The 12,507-nt window shown below is 32.9% G+C and overlaps 1 protein-coding gene across 7 annotated transcripts in view; it reads right to left on the bottom strand.

Moving 5' to 3' along the window:
* The window catches only part of Syt1 (Synaptotagmin 1), a 108,314-nt gene that overhangs the window by 46,468 nt on the left and 49,339 nt on the right, over window positions 1-12,507 (bottom strand). For 2 of the 7 annotated variants that reach the window (XM_085957882.1, XM_085957900.1), the window contains exon 1: window positions 5,661-5,879. The exons of 4 other annotated variants lie outside the window; for them this stretch is intronic. The gene's annotated coding sequence lies outside the window, so the exon portion shown is untranslated. Of the gene's footprint in view, window positions 1-5,660; window positions 5,880-12,507 lie in introns of those variants that run through there. One more of the 7 variants, XM_085957916.1, reaches the window with a different exon arrangement.

Raw genomic sequence — 12,507 nt, 5'->3', positions numbered from 1 at the left:
GACTTTCGTTGGGTTTTAGGGAAGAACTTCCAAAACAGCGATTATGAATGGCTTACACTAGAATGTGCAGAATAAGTAAGTATATAATATTATGTCCTTCAGTTTTACTTATTATAACTTTTGATTAAAATAAAATAAAAATAAGTACGTATATCTGTAACACAACATTCAAAATCAATTATTTGTAGAAGTGTATCTCGTCCCTGTTCTGGCAGAACACACTAACTGGAGAATACTAGTTTTGAGTAATTTGACTTTGAAGTTGTTAAAAAGTTTGAAACAATGGTCTATCATGTGAGTTTATTAAGTAATCGTAAAAAGGAAGACTTTAAAATAAAGACTGTTTATTTATTAAGAAGGTTTCCAGACGGTAAAGTTTAAAATAAGGAATATTTTCGTACTAACTCAATATGTCATTTTTTCGAATTAGTGTCTTCTGCCAGAACAGTGACGATCTATTCTATGGTGCTTAGAACAATTTTTGATCTACAATTATTCAACGACCCAAATGGAATAGTACACAACTTAAATCGATTAGAATTTAATCCCATAATAGTTTTTGTTTTTAATTTAAACGGCATTATTAAAGATTGTATCACAACCGTTTTGTATTTACATTTCGACGTATTTTTAATATTTTTAAACTCTTACAAAAAAGACACATTTTTGTCAAAAGTATTTTTTTTTCAACATAGAGAAAAATGTTCTTAGACTCGTATTATATATAGTATATATTTTCATACATGACCATTTTCAGGCTTTATCATGTCATCATTATATGGTGTAAAAAATAATAACATAAAAATGCCAGTTAGTAAGATTAAATCATTGAATTTCAGCTACGAGGTTGGAACTGTTTTATATTATTACATATACGTACGAAAATATAACATAATATGCCTTCTTCTACAAATGGTTAGCTACCAAATAGCAGTTATCTACCAAATAGCAGTTATCTACCAAATAGCAGTTATCTACCAAATAGCAGTTATCTACCAAATAGCAGCTATCTACCAAATAGCAGTTATCTACCAAATAGCAGTTATCTATCATAGATCAGTTGTATCAGATCACTAAAGCCTTGGACATAGAGTTACCTACGAAAGTTGCCTAACTAAAATAATTCCTTTCTGCAATATTATTGTATTACATTTTCCTGTGTAGAGAAAATATTATTTCTTATTGAGGAAAATATTATTGTCTTGTCATAATATATAGTCTGTTGTTAAAACCTCCTTCGTACTCAGATACAGTCACATATTAATACCATCCAGGGTTCTGATGATTCATTCCTCTAATGTTCAGAATTTAATAATAATTATAGCATGTAGTATCACCATGGCCCCCACAAGGAGGGGGGGGGGGTGACAGGGCTCTAGCCTGGGGGCCTGGGCTTAGGGAGGGCCCGGCGTGGCAGGTCGACCAGTTAAGTGAGATAAACACACATCACAAATTTTCTCCAATAGTAAAAAAGACGCCTGCGGCGCTATTCTATTTCAAGTATATAAACATTTACAAATATGTGTCTATGTGATGTTTTCAATGTGTTGATTGATATAATTAAATGATAGTTCACTTGTGGAAACTTATTTTAAGTATTTTTAGTGTGTTTCCAGACTAATAAAAATGTCTATTTGTCAAATATATTGAAGGGTCGCATGTTAATTGACTACCATAAGAAGGGGTCGTGATCAGTTCTTCATAATATAGTGCCGACAACTCAATAATTCAAGTGGATGTAATTAAAAACAATAAAAATCGCTAAAAATACACGGACCGCCCTTAATTTTACCTTGAACCCTGGGGTTCCATAGAGGACTACCATTTAGGTAACACTAGTATAGAATATCACACTGCCTTTAACCTTAATATGTATGGGGGCCCGCTTCAGGATGTGGGGGCCATGAGCATCATAAAGCCTTACATTGGATGCCCAGGTATATGTGTCGAATGCAGAAGAGATATTCCACTTTAAATTCTGATCTGATTATCACCATGCATTTATTGACAAGGAGTTAACAAAATGTCCCTGTACGAATTTACTCAATTCGTTACATTAAAAGTATTGATACTACGATATATTGATACTAACCATCAATACTTTTATTCGAAAGGTACGTTTCTGCCATCGGTAATAATTGCGACAATACTGATAATAGATGTGCATGAGGTCTAATAAAAGAATATTATTAGTGAGCGACTCTCAGTCAGTATTGTTTATAAAACGAAGTATTTTGATAGGGGTTATTTTTCCTCTACATGCTTCATTCATGTTAATACATCAATGTCAACAGGAATTACAGTCGAATCTGGGTCTTAGTCACCCCCATGAAATGTTTCCACGCTGTGGTTTGTTCTGTCTCCCGACCCTCCCTTTTATTTCTGGTCTATTGTAGAGCACCGTCTTTGGTTGTTGAGAGTCTTCTATCGTTGACACATGGCTTGCCCAATAGACTCACTCTACTTTCACATATTATGAGAAGACTGGGGAATCATTGTACAAAACCTAACTGTACCTTTCTCGTTACATACTATGCTCGTCACATATATTATATCAGTGGCAAAGGGTGGAGGTAGGCTGTTAAGATCAGCCATACGTAGTGCATAATATTTAACTTTGTCAATCATACGTATTTGTTTTCATTGAAATAAGACTAGAATTTACAGATTGTGTTGGTTAGTTTTTTAAATTCAATTAAGCCCTGCGAAAACCAAGCCATTATAGGTAATAGTCAACCAATACTCATCTATCAATAAAATATATAAAATTATGCAATTAAATCATACATAACTTTAGATGCTTTCTTTCTTTTCTTTCGACCATATCCGATCCTAATAGGATCATATGGGCCTCCACAGGGTGGAGGTTTGTATTGACAGATTTTGTTTTTATGAGAAATGGATGTCAGCCACTTGCTCAACTTATTAGGTCCATACTCTGACTCATACATAAATTGAAAAACAATATGTCTACTTGCCAGACCCAGGATTCGAACCACGACGCAATAGGCTAACGCTTAAGCCGCGCGGCCATCTTGTATATTTTTGTCTATTATAGTTGGGCTTAGGTAGGGTTTAATGGATTAAAAAAAAAACGAACCAACAAGATGTGTAAGTAGTATTCTTATAACTATAACTATAATAGTAACTAATAAGTATGAATGAAAAGGTGTGCACATTTATTGTATCGTATCGCCCAAAGTATACCAAAACTATTTGGTTTGGTTTAGGCAGGGTTTAATTAATTTAAAAAAACTAACCAACACCATTTGTAAATTGTAGTCATAGTTCAATAAAAACAAATACGTATGACTAATAGTAATAACATTTAATGTGTACTATTTATGACGGATCTTAACAGCATACCCTCCACCCTTCACTATTGATATAATATAATGCTTATAAAAGTTATTTTAATTATTTGGTTACAAGTTAAATTAGCATTTTGAACATTTTAATTATTAAACGTAAGCTTTGATTACATCTCTAATTTCACCTCACAGTAAGTACTTTAGAGCCATATTATTGTTTTATCCGTTTAATCAAATTGCGCTATAAGAACATTTTAATTATTTGAGAATTATTAACAAAGCCTTGTCTTTTGTGAAGACTTGAGTTAATAATTTGTGGATTCTTGGCCTTTAAATTTCTCCGAGGTTTGTATTTTTGTCACGTCTTTGTAATTTGGCGCACATCTTCCATAAATCACGTACTTGACATGGCAGTTGACACCCTTCCTATTCTTGTTAACCAGAATTCAGCCCATTTTTAAACCACATAAGTCTTACACATCGATTTATATTCGTAGGTAAATTATATAAAATATTTACTGATATAATTTCTTCCCGACCATGTCCGATCCTAATAGGATCATATGGGCCTCCACAGAGTAGAGGTTTGTATTAACAGATTTTGTTTTTTACGAGAAATGGATGTCAGCCACTTGCTCAACCTATTAGGTCCTACCCTGACTCACACACAAATTGAAAAACTTGCCAGACCCAGGATTCGAACCTGGGACTCATGGCGTGATAGTCCAACGCTTAAGCCGCGCGGCCACCGTGGGTGTTATAATACTTATATACTTATACTATTACTACTGATATAATACTTTTCCCTTAAAAGGTAATAAGGAGAAATGGCTTGAAACTTTAAACATACAAATGTTATTATTATTATTATTATTCATGATTGATTTTTTAATGATTTTACTGAGGCTTTGACTGCGACTCGCTGTCATATCGCCTCTTCTCTTATAGAAGGGGATCTGCCGATAAGGTCCTCACTTTGATTCTGTTAAAGAACTTTGCAATTTTGTCAAGCTCTTCCGTCTTACCCACCGCCAGGGAACCTTTCAATTCGTCGACATTCTCAAAGAAATCCGCAATTCGCAGCTGTACTCTGTGACGTTCATATTTAGGGCATTGTACTGCTATATATACAATGTCCTCTAAAACATCACATTCATCGCAGAGCTGCGAATTGCTTCTTCCCATGAGGACATCAAAACCTTTTGCCCATTTTGTGCCCTGTTCTTAGCCTCAGTATTAGCTTAAGCTCGTTCCTCTTCAAAAGAGACTTTATAAACCAAGGCACCAACATGGTAGAATAGACTCACTCCATTTCCATTTTTCTAGTAATGCCCTTGGTGAAAATCTATCCACGTGCTTAGGCACATTTTCTTTATGGCCTCATTCCATCCAGTCAGGGTTTTATGGTATCCACTGATATGACATCCCTGAATGGCAAGATTCCTTTGCCAGATCATCCGCCCTTTCATACTGATTGATTAAGATATAATCTTTTTTATCAATAAGAAGAATACAGGTAAAAGAAATCTTTAAAACAACATGGAAACGTGTATAGTATTAATATTTTTGGCAAGTAGTATTGTATAACTAGTGAAAAATTTACAGCCTTATGTAAATTTTGGCAAAAAGTTAAAAGCTATTCTTTTTATTAGAGCATAAGAATCTTATTAATATTGACATAATATATGTGCGAATCTGGGAATATTTAAACATGTAATGGTTAAAACATATTAAGAATTAAATGCTACAATGAATTATTAGAATCACAATAAATTTACATCAATCACAATAGTTTATAATATTGTGTAGTGCACAATATTATAAACTAATTTAAATTCTAATCGACAATTAGACCGTTTTTACTAAAAGCAGTGAATTATATATATGTATTATTAGTACATACAGAAAGAGATGACGATGGTTTTCTTGGAATATGAAAAAACCCATAATATAACTGTCTAAATATGACATTCTGCGTAAATTGAGAGGTTTTATTCTATGAATATAATGATATGTATATAATAATTACGTGTTTATGTTTATTAAACCATCATATTAATAATAAATATTATAAAAAATGTTTATTATTAAGCGGGGTTTTTCATAAATCATAACTATTGATCGAAATATTTTCATTTACTGTAAAAATATACGAATCAACATTGATAGTATAAAACAGAATACAGCAATATTGATTCATCATTAAACGGTTGTTATTTTGACGTTGTTTTGTTGATGTAGTTTTTTTTAAGATTATAAATTGATTAAGCTAGGGATGTAAGTATGACGTTTGATAATTGGCTCGAGGAAAACATTAGCTAAAGAAAATTTTCTCAATTTCCCACTGACCTTTCGCTTCTATCGTAGACTCTACCCGCACAGATGGAGTCACAAACAAGGTCTAAATTACAAACAAGTCACACAATTTCACTCTAACACATTTGAGAGTCCATTTTTATTCACTGGGTCCTCACTTTTGTGGTGAGTTTCGTTTTCGGGTCCGCGAGATTTTGTCAACTGCACACACAGTTCGGAGGGCTGAATCGTCGGGCAATATGGCGGATGATTGCTCGCGCAAGTTTTAAAATCGATACGGACCTTGGTGGAGAGCCTGCGCAATCGCACTAATAAACCAACACACACTACAATAATCATTTATTGTATTGGTACAACGGAATACGTATCGAGTGATAAGCTATTTTTTTTAATGAAACAAATAAAGCTTTCACGGCAATTCATGTAAATGCTCTCACGTTCGGATCCCCACAGATTAATATAGATTGGTATACTTAATCGAAAAGATAGCATAATGCAGTCACTTGATGGTTAATATCTTTATCGCACCGGAATTAAATGATCCCATACCGTTTTTTTATATTACGGTGGCGAAGAATGCCTGTTGGAAGGAGATTAACATGGCTAACTGAAATATATTATTTGGTCAATGATTTGAGTTTCCCCATCTCCACCCGCCATGTATATGCAGCCACGGTTTATGCACGGCCACCTTCCATGACGCTATAAACGTGTCAGAATGAAAAGATTTTAGTGCCACACTTCTTTGTCCCGAAGCGATGCTGCACGGGACTGATGTAGCAACCATGCACGTAATACATCTGCATAGTCGTGTTTGACTCGACGATCGAACAGTTGGAGGTAACCGTGAGCAGGCTCGCCGTGAACGCGAAACGTGTCGGTCTTCATATGAATGCGGCTAAGACCTAATCTATGTGCAGTGGTGCATGCATTGACGCCAACACTCCTCTGCGGGTTTCCGGTTTGCCCGTCGAGCTGGTGTCCAGGTTCAAATACTTGGGTGCCACGGTTTCCGACTATGGTGGTATTTCTAGTGAGCTTGGAATCCGCATGGGTATTGCGGGTATGCAATCAGCCAACGTGGAGTCGCATGGAGGTTAAAGCTCTATTCTGTGAGGACCAAATGTCGTTTGTTCAACGCGTGCGTGCTACCTGTGGTCATGTATGGCTGCGAGACATGGCATCTACTAAGCTTAAAAAGTCTCGGCTTTTGAGCTTTGAGAATCGATGTCTCCGCCGAATCTTAGGGCTACATTGGTACGACCGCGTTACAAACACCCGTGTTCGTGAGCAGTCACAGCAGCCTTCGGTGATTGAGGTAATCACGAAGAGACGTTTTACGTGGCTGGGACATGTGTTTCGGATGCCGCCAATGAGTGCAACACTTCGTACCCTTGTGGCACAGCCTCAAGGGTTACGTCATCCTGGCCGGCTCTCCTTAACCCTGCAGCGGTGCTATAAAAGCGATCTACGTTGTAGAAAACAGTATGCCAGTGAGTTATTGATAAAAGCTTAAGTTGAAGGTCAAGAGAAGGTTTGAGAGAATGGAAATCTCCACCTTTTCCGAGTAGAGATGACTAAATAATTACATTATTTCTCCTAAGTGGAGCATATATGCGTCCAAATAATGAAGGTTATATCAACAAAATTTTTATGGGATTTTTTTAGCCGTTAATTAATTAAGTGTGTCATGAGATTATTCTACAACGCGTGTTAAGGAGTGCCGGATAATATAGTGATAGGTTATAGGGAAATTTAACTGGGGAAATAAATACACACGTAGATAGCTGCTTATTACTCACGGGTTCCGAAAAAGATGAAGATATATGTCTTGTTAATGATGTGAACGGTCAAATTATCATAGTAACACATTGTGTTAATTACAATATAATACAAAATACAACTTGTGTAAAATAAATATTAAAAAAATTGTTTTATTTTTACTAATAAATATGTGTCGCTAGATTTCAAAATCAGCCAAGTCCATAATAGATGAATAGGAGAAAAACAAAGGTGAAAGTTTATATTATTTCGAGTATAGAATATTTAAAATTAATAAGTTCCACATTTTGATAATGCAGAAATGTCAAAAATACCTAAAGGTGGACTTGGCTGATTTTGAAATGTAGCAACACATATATATTTGAGTAAGTATATAAATTTTTCAATACAACGCATGGGTTCGAAACAAAAACATTAAATTAAAAAAAGCTTATATAACTAAGAGTAACCCAACGTAGTATAGAGGAATAAATACGCGTAACACGTAAGGAAAATTTTTACATATTAGAAATGTAAATAAATGTGTCAAAGGCGCTAAAAAAACTGTTGAAGTAAAAAAAATCGTGTGACGAATAATTAATTTCTGGATAAATGTTATCATCCATGTAACCCAAAATTTTTTACATAATCGGCAGTCATGACTCCGCTGCACCATGTGATAATTAAGTTTAGATGAAGTAAATAGCAACCAAAAACTAAAAACTGAGAAAAGTGATCACACAAAGAAAATGCCTTCATCCAGCAGTCGATTGAGAGTGGTTAAGATAATGATAAATATATTCTAATATTAATACTATTGACCGAAGGTACTGATATCGTAGATATAATATCTAATTAGTTAACTCCATTAATTTTCAATACGTAACTATTGTTCCCAGAATGGACGATTTTACACCTATTGAGTGTATTATGTTTATTGTTTAATTATCTAATGATCTTTTATTAGGTTTGACGATTTATTATACGCTTATCGAGTGTATTATTATTGATAAGGTAAGGGTTTTTTTACAAACACTTCAACTATTTATAATATTTTGTTTGTTATATTTTTTATTGTGACCCTTGACTTGATAGGTATGTAATGGAGTTTTTACAAACTTTATTGTATTGGTTTGTTATAGAGTTAATAGTATTCGTTGTCAGTGTTTATTTGCTTTTTGGTGAGTGTACACAGTACCTGAAGATGGCGAAAGGCGAAACCCGTATCGCAAAAAACGACTCAAATGGAATAGTACAAAACTAAAATCCATTAGAATTTGAATATATATAATTTGGAATGCGAATTTATCATGTATGTAAAAATATTTTCTAGTAAAACTAAATCAATAAGACTAGATAATATACCGAATTATAATAAATACGAGCAAGTCATTCAAGATATGGGTTCAACCGCCAAGTTGGCATTGCATTATTCAAGAAACACACCCTCACAATTATTTAAAGTAACCTGCGATTCAGGGTAAAAGGTGTGAAGAATGGTTCGACGTCTACGCCGGGTATGAATGAAAGAAAACCTAAGTGCTACGGCAGCGTAGCGCATTCACAAAATAATGCCTTCTACGGAACGTGACAATGTCTCATCCGCACCTCCCGGGACAAGAGATATATTTGCGGCGTTGCCCGCAGACGTTCGGGGAGGTGAAAGAGGTGTACATATATCAGCTGTCAGTGGGGGACAATGATGGAATGGTCTGCGAATAAAGTGACTTAAGACAATGGAAATTCGACAGGTGTACACCGTTTTAATTACCGAGAAGGTCACAGATTTTTTTTATTATCACTAATACCCGTCTTGATCGTATTTGAAATTGAAAACAAAATGGCCAACCCTAAACATACATAATATACGTATGTGAGGTATCGTTACCCATTTAGAAAAATATAGTATGTAAATTGGTGGCTCTTGCGCCTACCGCAGTACAAGAACATCTAAATCCGTGGTTGCGGCTTCAAATCCCGAATCCCAAATTCAGTATAAGTTGAGTGTATGACTAATAAAAAATTAGTTTAAAATTTTCGATATTCTCTCTAGATATTTAAAGAAATACTTAGATAATAAAATTGTAAATTTTTACCAGTATATACTTTTAATTTTTAACAAAAAACGATGTTAAAAATTACATTTGATAAAAAATATGTGTTTAAATGAGTATGAATAGTATACATTGTCATAAAACAACACATTTAAGATTTTTTAAATATATTTAAATAACACGACCGGTTTCATAAGATTTGAAGGATAGTGTCAACAGATACGAAAAAAATACTGAATCAAAAAAATATTATTTCAGTTGATTTAATCAGAGCTTTCGAACTGATAAAGCAATAAGCAGTTATCTGTGGTGCAATTTTATTTAGATTTAGGCTCAAAGCACACTGCAAGACGTGGCAGTGCGATGCACACGTAGCACTAGAGGCGTGAACAGCATTTAGGCTGCGCGCACACGGCAAAGCAAAGTTTCGGATTCATCCGCCAAACGACGTTTGCGTTTTATTTGCGTTTTATTTGCGAGCCGATTGCGTTTTAAATGCGTTTCAAATGCGTCAATATTTCGACAATGCTGTCCAAGAGAAAACACGGTTTTCAAGGGGATTCATAAACGCCTTTCTTTGAAACTGCACCCTGCTGCGAGAGTATTTATCTTTCATTACAGTGGCGTACAAGGGTAAATAAATCAATATAAAATCAGTACGTAATATTGCATTATACCTACATTTATTTTCCCACTATTGCTTCTTTTGGAGCTGGACTGTTTTATATCGAAAGCGTTTTGAAAATTACCTATTGTTGAGCCTATTATATACCATCATCATCAATACTATCGACCGAGGGTACTTGATGGAGTTTGAATTTAAATTCTAATTGATTTAAGTTTTGTACTATTATTATTTATTAATACAATAAAAAAAGATTATAAGTTAATACACGAAGAAAGGGTAAAAACCTTATTACCTAGATACCTACTAAGTAAAGGATTAAGTACAAAAACATAATATTTTGAATAATTTGAATATTTGCAGTATTCTAAAAACCTGTTGTAAATACTATTAATACATTCGGTAGGTAAGCAGTTTTACAAAATATAATAAAAAGTTGTGACACAGCACAGCTATGAGAAGAAGTATTTCACGAGAAGAAAGGCTCGCCATATCTATACGGTAAACTAAACTATTATTATTTATTTTGTAGTATGTACTTATTTAATTAATTTTTTTATTAGTTGACACTGTCATCTTCTATAGATACACTAAAGTGGAAACGGGTACTAATAATAATATATTGAAGTGAGAATAATGAATACCCACCTACTACTATTGATAGGTATGTGCTTGTGTACTTGTATCGGTACAAGTATATTTATATTAATTATTGTTTTTTTGTTATAATATATTAGTTGCGATTAATTGACAATAAAATTTTGATAATTTATCTATTTAGCCGCTACAGTACCATATTATTCAATTACATATTCAAAAAAAGTTGGTAGTTATGAATTCAAAACACCTTTCTTAAAAAATAGATTGAAATATTAGTAGGTATACCATCATCAATACTATCAACCGAGGGTACTTGATGGAGTTTGAATTTAAATTCTAATTGATTTAAGTTTTGTACTATTATTATTTATTAATACAATAAAAAAAGATTATAAGTTAATACACGAAGAAAGGGTAAAAACCTTATTACCTAGATACCTACTAAGTAAAGGATTAAGTACAAAAACATAATATTTTGAATAATTTGAATATTTGCAGTATTCTAAAAACCTGTTGTAAATACTATTAATACATTCGGTAGGTAAGCAGTTTTACAAAATACTCGTATAATAAAAAGTTGTGACACAGCACAGCTATGAGAAGAAGTATTTCACGAGAAGAAAGGCTCGCCATATCTATACGGTAAACTAAACTATTATTATTTATTTTGTAGTATGTACTTATTTAATTAATTTTTTTATTAGTTGACACTGTCATCTTCTATAGATACACTAAAATGGAAACGGGTACTAATAATAATATATTGAAGTGAGAATAATGAATACCCACCTACTACTATTGATAGGTATGTGCTTGTGTACTTGTATCGGTACAAGTATATTTATATTAATTATTGTTTTTTTGTTATAATATATTAGTTGCGATTAATTGACAATAAAATTTTGATAATTTATCTATTTAGCCGCTACAGTACCATATTATTCAATTACATATTCAAAAAAAGTTGGTAGCTATGAATTCAAAACACCTTTCATAAAAAATAGATTGAAATATTAGTAGGTATACCATCATCAATACTATCAACCGAGGGTACTTGATGGAATTTGAATTTAAATTCTAATTGATTTAAGTTTTGTACTATTATTATTTATTAATACAATAAAAAAAGATTATAAGTTAATACACGAAGAAAGGGTAAAAACCTTATTACCTAGATACCTACTAAGTAAATGATGAAGTATAAAAACATAATATTTTGAATAATTTGAATATTTGCAGTGTTTCTAAAAAAACCCGTTGTAAATACGATTAATACATTCGGTAGGTAAGCGTATTAAAATGTCATTTCTCGTAAACAATAGTTTTCTCGTTGTGCAATATGTTGGGAGTTTAATAATATTAACTAATGAGAGATGTCACCAACTGTAACTACTCACTAAATAAATAAAAAAACGAATAAACAATGTTAAGGTATAGTTCGTAATATGCAAATTTAAATAATTTTTGATGAATACCTATATACCTATACCGAAAATATTTATATAAGTACCTATAGATACGTATTGAATTACCCACCTACCTATTCATATTATATGAAATACATATTTAAAATAACACCATTCTTTTGGGAAGAATACAAGTAGGTATGCATTTGGTTATATTCGATATTAAATAAGTATGTATCTTTAATAGAATCATGCCTCCTTTTTAGTAGTAGAATCTTTATGTAGGTATCGAATCTATAAAATATATTTATTAAATTTAATCTGTTTTTAAGCGTGAAGGCTCGCCATAACTATAAGGTAAACTAAACCATTATTATTTATTTTGTAGTAAGTATGTACTTCTTTAATTATTTTTTTTTATTAGTTGACACTTT

The sequence above is a fragment of the Rhyacophila brunnea genome, unplaced genomic scaffold, assembly GCF_057557595.1.
Source record: "Rhyacophila brunnea isolate RB1 unplaced genomic scaffold, BYU_Rbru_1.0 scaffold_11, whole genome shotgun sequence".
NCBI lineage: Eukaryota > Metazoa > Arthropoda > Insecta > Trichoptera > Rhyacophilidae > Rhyacophila > Rhyacophila brunnea.
This window is presented reverse-complemented; position numbering and strand designations above follow the sequence as displayed.